This window comes from Epinephelus lanceolatus, chromosome 14 (genome assembly GCF_041903045.1).
Source record: "Epinephelus lanceolatus isolate andai-2023 chromosome 14, ASM4190304v1, whole genome shotgun sequence".
NCBI lineage: Eukaryota > Metazoa > Chordata > Actinopteri > Perciformes > Serranidae > Epinephelus > Epinephelus lanceolatus.
Window position 1 is genome coordinate 20782167 of NC_135747.1, and position 9868 is coordinate 20792034.

Below are 9868 nucleotides of genomic sequence, written 5' to 3' on the forward strand. Positions count from 1 at the left end.
AAGCAGTCAGAGCTACAGGCTACAGTGAGGCTAAAACAGAGTTCATATGACGTTTTTCGAAACCCCTTTTTATGTCGGGGCTGCAGCACACTTGGATCACTATGGATGAGCAGTATGGAGATACTTTGTGGATTCAATTTTGTGTTCTTGGACGTTAGTCTGGGGCGCCGTCAACCATGAGGTGTGCTGGTTGCTCCCCCCGCTGATCTCCGCAAGGGATGTGAGGACTCTAAAACTTCACCAGGGCCTCCATCGGCATATGGGTGAGTAGATAATGGCTGAATTTTCATTTTTGGGTGCACTATCCCTTTAACCTCACATGGTGGATTGCGTAGAGTTGACACTGGTACACAAAACTGAAATTTTGTCAAAGCCACTTCAAGGGAATGTAAACATTATGAACCAAAGACATAGATCAGCATTTCTGTTCATTTGTCTGCCCCATGAATATAAATCCAACATTCGCTCTCCTTTTAGCTTTGTTTTGGTCTCTTTACAGAAGCACCTGTCTCTTTATCTACTCAATGCTCCACTGTGTTCACCTGCTAATCGTTAACTTTGCCTGTGTGCTGTTGAGCAGTTTGTGTACATCAGGTTTGTCTGAGGCTTTTCACTGATACAGCTGCCTGCTGTGGCTGGAAAAATAAATTGCAGAGTGTATAATAAGACACAGGTGCCTCTGTAATTTTGTCCACAAACTGCATAATATTAGAGTGCAGCCAACATGGTGTTACCCAACACATCATCACTGTGAAATGCTACACAAAACAATGTCGATCTGTACAGTAAAAACAAAGAATGATACCTCTGGGTGTTTTATTTGGGCTTTTATCAGCCTGTATACTGTATGATAGACAGTTTATGGTGTCTCAGGTTAGACTGAACAGGCTGAAGAGCTCATTCAATCTATTAAGCTGTTTAACAACACAATGGGCTCACAGTAGGCCAAGGGCAACGTGCTGTCAGCCAGGATGTGGAGCATAGTGTTAAAACAGAGATATAAGGCTGGTTTAGTGAGGTGGATAGTTGGCTGCGCACCAAATACTGAGGCAGTTAAATCAAACGCAGTGTAACTGTATAAAATATCAATGCAGAATACTCATTGTGTTCAGATATTCATTCACTTTTACAGAAAATGTATATGTACGCTTGTGATTAAAGACACATATGATAAAAATGTGACAGTGAATATAATTTAATCTAAAATAATCTGAAACACCGAAAGATTCAACAGGCCCCAGTCTGAAGGTTTGGTTAGGTTTAGGCACAAAAACATCTTGGTTATGGTCATGGGCAGATTATGATACAATGGGCTTCTGGGCAAAGATATACAAAAGGCCCCACCACCCCTCTGGCCCAGAAGCAAGACACACAGACTCTGTGCACGTTTTCTCTTTTTATGTAGTTATTTTATGTCTCTTTGCAGTTCATTTGCATCTCTTTGACGTCTTTTTGTGTCCCGTGTGCCTGAGAGGCCCATTCAATATTCCATCCATGGTTGTGGTTGGGAAAAGATCATGTTCTGGCTTAAAACACCCACGTTTAGTGAGTCACACCCCACTGGGAAATGCTGTCATGTGTCAGTAAAAAAACTCTCAGGTTATGTGCCACAAACACTGGTAGAAAGGGTTGCCTGTTGTTTGTTGTTTTTGTATAGTGGTCTGACGCAGTCTGCAGCTTGGTTTGCCTAGGTGACACACAATCCACCATCCCCTTGAGCTCCTGATGAGAAAGTCAGCTTATATACTACATTACCCTAAAAATGTTGATATGATACATATGAAACATACAAATGTAACTTATTTGTGTTTTGCAGAAACGTACAATATGAGAAATTTTATTTTGGCGACTGGGCTGGTTCATAAGAACATGCTGATGAAGAACATGTTACACAGTCAAAAGCTCCAGAGCAAGTTACTAAGTGGACTAAGAGTTTAAAAAGGTTTTGTTATCTAATGAAATCTAATTTCATCTCATCTCCTGTCTCCAATAAATTATTTGTATGCTAATCAATGCTAACTAAATGCTACACACTGCTTAACACAGGGAAACATAATCTGGGGGACATCTTATCACGGCCTGTTCTTTGAACTTCTTTTACTATGCCACCTTAACAGGGCTCTGCTTGACTCATGTAAAACAAATCACAATGCTGCAGCTGCTGGTTCTGTTGCTCTCACTAAGCTGATTTATTCTCAACAGAATTAACAGAACATTGTCAAGTCTAATGTGAGGACAAACACTGTACCAATACCCTGTTTGCTAAAGAAAATCATGACTCAGTCCCACCCCTTTCTTCTAGCTCGGCTGATCATTATCACAGTAATCACAATATATCTAATAATAATTTATTTATTCATTTTCCATAACCGCTTATCCTGTTAGGGGATGCATGGGGGGCTGGAACCTATGGTATCCCAGCTGATATTGGGTGAGAGTCACCAGACTATGGCAAGGCTAACACATAGTGAAAGACAACCATTCATGCTCACATTCACACCTACGGGCAATTTAGAGTCACAAATTAACCCGACGTGCATGTCTTTGGATTGTGGGAGGAAGCCAGAGTACGCGGAGAAAACCCATGCTGACATGGGAACATGTACAGAGGGGCTCCCCCACCCTGGGTTCAAACCAGGAACCCTCATGCATAAGACGATGGTGCTAACCACTGCACCACTGTGTCAACACATCAATTCATTCAAAAAAAAAAAAAAGATTTACATCACCTCAATAAATGAGCAGAATGTGGGAATATAATTTGCAATTAATGCAAAAAGGCTCTAACACATCTTCTTATAAAATATATTTGCTGTTGCAAATTAGTACATAAACATAATTTCTAGGAGACAGAGTTGCCACGCTTTGTATGATTGCCCTTTTCCCCTGCATAATTTCCCCAGGTATAAGAGCAATCTCAACATGTGTTACTTCACATCTCGTTTCAACAGAACATATGTAAAATTATGCAAGGTGCTCTCAAAGTGCTGCTTTGCTGTGAGTTTAATGTTAATGTATCTGTTTAGTGCTCATGGAGTGATAGCTAAAAGCCCTATTTTCAAGATTACTGGATGACTATTTACTGTCATAGAGAACTACAATCAAGCCTTTTCAAAAGGCATCTCTGGCTGATTGTCTGATTATCCATGAACATGGGCTGACTAAAGTGCTTGTCCTCCTTGAGCCCACCCTGCTTCCTGCCTGCTCCCCCTCCTCTCCTCCTCCGCCCTTACCATCACACCCGCCCCCGGCACTCTGAGCACTACAGCCCTGAAAGTTCAAGGGAAAATCAGCCCTCCATCAATCACTAATGCAGATGAGAAAAGCAAGCTCTCTGGATCAGCTTAGCCTGTTGAACATCACACGGCACAATTAAAACGCCTGAATGCAAATCATCTTCAGTAGACCACTAAATGAAAAGAGCCTTCCTTTCAAGGGTGCTCAATAGTGGCAGGCTTTTCAAAGCCTCTTGCCCATGTGTGCAGTTTAATGATGAAAGTCAGGAAGGAGGCTGTGTCGGAGGGAGACTGCACCCTGCTTGGCAAGGTTGTTACCATGACATTTAGCAACAGTATCAGGCTCATGGGGATGCTGTAACACACCGTTTCAATGAGTTTAAGGTGCTGTGGAGGATTACGGTGTCATTCTTATTTAGATATTCATATTTAGCCCTGCTCTGCATCCCTAACTGTTTAAAAGTGGAACACATTAGGTAAAACTTTGCTAATTAAGAGAAGTACCTGTAGGGACTCTTTGATTTTGGTGTTTTAACTCTGTTAATTTCTTTAAGTGTTTGACCTTGCTGCCTCTGCAGGGAAGTTTGGGAGCGAGGTAAAACGTTCCTCGCAGGACTCTGGCCACGACTACGTAATTAAAAAGTGCTCCGCAAGGCCCTAACCTTATTACCACAGCCTTGGAGAAATACCTTCAGATGTTCTTAAACACTCCTCAATGGGCCCAGGCAATACAGCTCATTTTAAACTAAGGGGTCTGAACGAATTCTGCGTCAGTGTACGCTGTGACATTTTAAAAAGCGAAAAGTCATTCTTATTAGGAGTGGCTTTGCTTCACAATCTGTATTGCAGCTTTGTTCTCTTTAGCTCCAGGATGCAGCATGTTTTCATGCTGACTTGCACCCAATGAACCTCACATGATGCTGACATAGTTACTGTACAAAACATGTTGGCTGTGTTCTCCAGGGGACAAGGCTGCTTGTGTCCATGGTCTTTACTCCTGAGTCTCATCATCATTAATATACCAACACAGTCAGAGCACATTTCTCAAGGTGGGGAGTCCAGGCAGTGTGATTCAAAAATATTAACCAAAGCCTACAGTAGGTGCCACAAGTCTCTTTACACTCCGGTGGTCTTTAATTGTCAATTTCTTACAGGAATGGTTAAACAGTTTGGAAAATAAGCTCATTGGCTTTTCTGTTAGATGAGCTAACAGCAGCCAGTTGTTAGCTTAGCATAAAAACTGGAAAAAGGCAGGAGCAACACGTCTGAGGCTCACTACACGTGCTATCTTGTGTGTTTAAAGGGCCGTCTACACCAAGAACCATAACTATTTTATATACTTTATTAATCCCCCTGAGGGGAAATTAGATTTTTTCACTCTTTCGTCATTAACACACAGGTCCGAAAGACACATGTACAAACAGGATACATGCAGAGACGTGGAGAGATGCCTTGGTCAGGCACCTCAAGTGGTTGGGGGGGTTCAGTGCCTTGCTCAGGGGCACCTCAGCAGTGCCCAGGAGGTTAACCAGCACCTCTCCAGCCACCAGTCCACACTCCATATTTGGAGTGTGGACATATTTGGAGTGTCCACACTCCATATTTGGAGTGTGGACATATTTGGAGTGTCCACACTCCATATTTGGAGTGTGGATATGTGGATATTTGGTCTGGGTGGGGACTTGAACAGGCAACCCTCCAGTTCCCAACCCTGAGCTACTGCCGCCCCAAAACCAGTTCCCATACCGGGAGTCGAACCCGGGCCACCTGGGTGAAAACCAGGAATCCTAACCCCTGGACCATATGGGACTATATCTGTAACAATAATGATAAAGATGTGAGCCTCCACACTGATGAATGACAAAGTGCTGTAAACTGTTGCATCACTCCAGCTGTGTTGACAGTTTATAAAAATGGATTTTGATGTCATGTTACTGCTGAGAGTTGCGCAGAAAACAAAAAGTAAACCAGAACAATGTAATCGTCTCTTCACCTCCATCAATAATAATAACAAAACACTAACTGCTGATTCTGAGGGTGAGCCCAGTTGAACCCCAGATGAAAAAAAAAAAAAAAAATATCCTCAGTGATGAGTCTTGCGGTGTCATCTGCCATGTTGAATGTAATGCCCTGAAAATTTCGATGAATTTTGCTTGGCTGTCTATGTTTCTACCATCCCTCGAATCCCTCTGAGAGTGATCCAAACAATATTTTTTGCCACTATTGTTGTTGTCGTTTTAGTTGAGGTGCGGACTTAAGATAGAATTATTTTTTCATTTACTCTTGTAGTTATCATTCTTGGTGTGGACAGCCCTTAAGCCATACAACATAACAAGATATAAAAATCTTTTTGTTTTTTCAAAGGTGGTTATGTGCCTGACTATTTCTTGGCCAGGGGGCATCTTGGAGTTCTTTGGTCACTTTAAGGTTGCTAGGCAACGAGAAGAGACTTCAGTAAGTTGCTGAGACCTGCTAAGAAATTGTTGGGCTCTTAATCCTTTAAGAAAACACAACTGGTCGCTTTTACACTTCAGTTTTTTTAAAGGATTAAGTTAACCAGATACAAAGTGTCACTAAAGCTGCAAGCAGCAATAAACAACTCTTTCCAACAACAAGGGTACTGTCACTAATTGACTCAGCTGTTTTTTGTGACAGTTCGACACTGTGCACACAACTTAGACAGTTCCTGTATGAGTGCATTGTGCTGGAAATGACCTATTAGAAATTGTGTACCACTTCCTGTGTCCACTATGCGGCACTAGAGAACATACACTAATTATCGTCACGTTGCTGAATGTCATGTAAAGACCACATGACATAAATTTCATGTTAATTGAATGATCTTTGTCTCATCAGGTTGACTTCCTGTTGCCAGTAAGTGCCACTATGAGTATGAGTCAGTATGGGTCTGTAAGTGTCTTCATGCCTGAACTTTTTTGGACAGCATGTGGAATTTTGGGCAGATTGGACTTTCTGTGTCATGTCAAAACATCAAAATTCAATGCACTGTCACAGCAACGCCGTTTGACGAAATCTCACAGTTTTCACATTAAAGTGTCATCAAGGTCTTAAAGCTTGTCTGTCCAAATGTGAGGTGGATCTGGTCAATTTGTCAGTAGCAGGACATCAAAGTATGACACACATCACTTTCTGTTGCCAGTTGGTGGTGTTCTGACTGTAATTCAGTATTGGCATGTAGATTGTTACGAAATATTACCTGTTTTGTGGCAAAACTTGGGAATGTAACACCTCGCCATGGCTGTGCCATTCAACAAAAACTCAAAAGCTTCACATTTTAGTATTGACAAGGTCTTCAGATTGTTCTGCACATATTTAAAATTTAAAAATGCCCTAAAAATTAGATGTTCATTCAAAATGGCTGACCTCCTGTTGCGTTTAGGGTATGGCTCCAAGAGGAGGCCTTGGGATGTTTAATGTAAATCCCAATTTTCATACCTGGTGAAATGTACTGCGAGGGCTGCGTCATTGATTAAGCCATTTTTGGAAACCTAAGCACAAAACACAAAGTTTTCACCAGTTCTCATGGGCGTGCAAAGTTTTGTGAGTTCTCAAGCATGTTTAGCCCCTCAAAAAGACAATTCTTTTCATGAGATATAATAAACAGAACAATTTCAACAGGGTCCTCACACTGGTATGGCCTAATAAGTGAGATTTAGAAGTCAAGGCCGGCTGCTTTTATTACCTTTGGACAGAGCTAGACTAGCTGTTTCCCCTTCTGTTCAGTCTCCATTCTAAGCTAGACTCACCGGTGGCGGAAACTCTCATGTAACTCTATGCAAGAAAGTAAATAAGCTAATTTCCCAAATGTCAACCTATTCCTTTAACACCAATTTACCAACATATCTGCATTTACAGAAAGAGCAATATACTGTATTCTGTAGAGACCCACTGGATCAGTAACAGCACTGATGTAGACCTTATCAACTGGGTCAGGATTTGGCCAGATGTGAGCAATTCACATTAAATACAGTTATGAACACATGGAGTTTCTTCATCAGTGTCAGTTTAAAAATCATTTTATCAGTTCCATCTGTCATAGTGGATGAAAAATTCAACATTTAGTGCTGCAATTTACAAGTATATGATAGGTATCAGATGGGTGCTCTGTTTTAACAGATGCCCTGATAGTTTCAAATTGTCTTGTTATGAATAAATGAATTGACTCTGAAATAAAGTCACATTTTCTACATTGTTGTGTCTTTGTAATGTACAAAATCAATATCTTTGGTGCAATTATGTTTTGTAAGTCATACAGCTCTTCAGATATGTTGTGTGTATGTTCTGTAAAGGTTAGTCAATTGGTCAGAAAAATGTGGTCATAATCAAGACAAACGCTGAGTGATTAGACATCCACATTTTGGCATTGACATGCATTTAATGGACACAATTATGATCCAGAGGAAAAAAAGAGCGCTGTGGACCACACGCCTGTTAATTATTCATCGGAATATGAGAGATAACGTAAATCCTGGTACAATAGACACTGTGAGAGGCCAAGTAATGAGGCCACCCAGTGTAATCAGGTTTTTAATGAGGGTTAACAAAGAACGTCTCCTACACAGTTTAGGACACTTGGAAACAGAACACCTGTAGATTGGGTCACTCCTGTAGAGAGAACAGCCATGAATCATTTATCCACCAGGAAGTACACTCTGACTACTTGGTGTGCGTTTGTGTGTGTGTGGGAGGGCATGTGCATGTGTGTGTCTGTCATGTACACTGACATTAATTAGACTTGTTACCTGGTTTCTAGGCAAGTGGTATTCTGTATTTAGCAACCCTTGCAGCATCAACATCACCTTCACACCCTTTCTACAAGGAAGGCAGAAGCTGAAGGTTTTCAGTCATTAACTTCCTCGGGGCTGTTAAAGAAACACTCAGTGTGTGAGATAAATCTGGATATTATTGTTCTGCTGTTTGGTAGGAAAGCAATGTGCCTGTCCGTGTGTTCTTGCTTTCACTGATCCCCAGATGCCTCAGCTCGGCTGTTTAGAGATCAGTGCCACCTGTAATCAATACGTTTACTGCCTGAGAGGCAGCTGTTGATTGCCACAGACAGGCCACAGATGAGAAGATAGCAGCCAATCTAAAGGCACTGATCCAACTCGCCATCTGCTCACGGAGACAGAGGGAAAGGCTGCATGAATCAGACGCTCTCCTCTCATCACCTTCACAATGTCCTTAGCCTCTTCCAGTGTGGAGGTGAAGAGGTTTGAACCAGTGGCCTGAAAAACAGCAGCAGCACAGGTGATTATCTCTGACTTTCATCAGTTTTGGGCAATGATTATGAAATTGGAGGAGCTGGGAGAGACAGGAGGAAGGAAGTATTTATTTTCAAGTGCAATAAATTCTGAAAACACGCTCTCTGCATTTTCTTCAAACCTGTATCAATTCATTTTTTGGCCACTTAGGGGCAGCACAACAACTGTAAACACAATATTGTCATATAATCACATTTTAAAGTATATGTGGCAAACATGTTAACAGACAGTAGTCTATTTACACATACAGCAGTTTCAGGAGCCTGGTCTCACTACAAAGTCATTGAAATCTGGCGCTTGGCCAGTGACTTGCGGCAGCAGACACTGACGAATAAAGCTGTCCTTTAACGTCGGCATGAGAGGGAAACACAGTGGGACAAGGACAAAAGTTGAGGCGGCGAATAACCGTGTGGGGCGGGCGGGAGAGGTGTCACGGGTCTCCAAGAAACATCGACTTTCACCCAAAGGAGCGGCGTTCGCTTCCCATAAGATTCTAAAGCCAAACCCTGTTCTTTTTTTCCTAAACCTAACCAGTTGCTTTTGTTGTTGAAGGAAAGAAAAGTCAATTCACTGTGTTGTACTGACATAGTGCATTTATTTTTCAAAGAGACTGTATGTAAAGGTTAAATTTCCTGTGAAAACGTAAGTGTATATTGAACAGGCAGAACTTGACGCAGTGTCCCAGAATGTCAACAACCAACGCACCTAGGGTACCTGTACGTCGTATGTGGATGTGGAAAAGTCCATGACCAAGCATGTCAATACCTGACGAGGTCGGAGTGAGAATGTGTTGGACGCAAAGCCACCTGGTGAATGTATATTCAATAGTCATTCGCCTTTTAGCTGTGTTTTTTGGAGGAAATATCTGATGTTTAAGGCCTTTACACAGTGGGGGTGTGACAAACAACTGACAAGAAAATGGGAAATACTCACCTGCTAATATTTTGCATCAAAACTATTAATACCTGCAGCAATGCAAATTTGTGATAACTATCGGAATCCCCAGAGTGGCAGTCTGTCTGTGGTTAGCTGTCGTATAGCCAAAGCTACTGTAAGCTATTTTTGTTGGGTTTCCTTTTAGTAAAAAGCCCTGAGTGGATTTGAGCTCCCTCTAGTAAACAGTTACGCAGTGTAAATGTCTAGGGCTTTTACTGTGAAAGGTAACAAAGGAGGGAATGGACCTGGTGTGCGCTGCATTTGTTAAGGCTAAAAGGAGTAAGTAAGTTTGCCATCTTGGTGCAGACTATGAAGACTGAGTTGTTGCAGTCCTCATAAGTTTAGGTGCAACGTGATTAGTTAATGCCTTTATTAGTGTCACTGTGGACTGTAAAACTAAAACAATGAATTGCA

The 9868-nt window shown here is 41.7% G+C and overlaps 1 non-coding gene across 1 annotated transcript; it reads right to left on the minus strand.

The window, feature by feature from the left end:
• Positions 1-4973: 4973 nt before the first annotated feature.
• trnae-uuc (transfer RNA glutamic acid (anticodon UUC)) lies at positions 4974-5045 on the minus strand. The gene has a single exon. It is a non-coding gene; the product is annotated as a tRNA-Glu (tRNA).
• Between the last annotated feature and the right edge of the window lie 4823 nt (positions 5046-9868).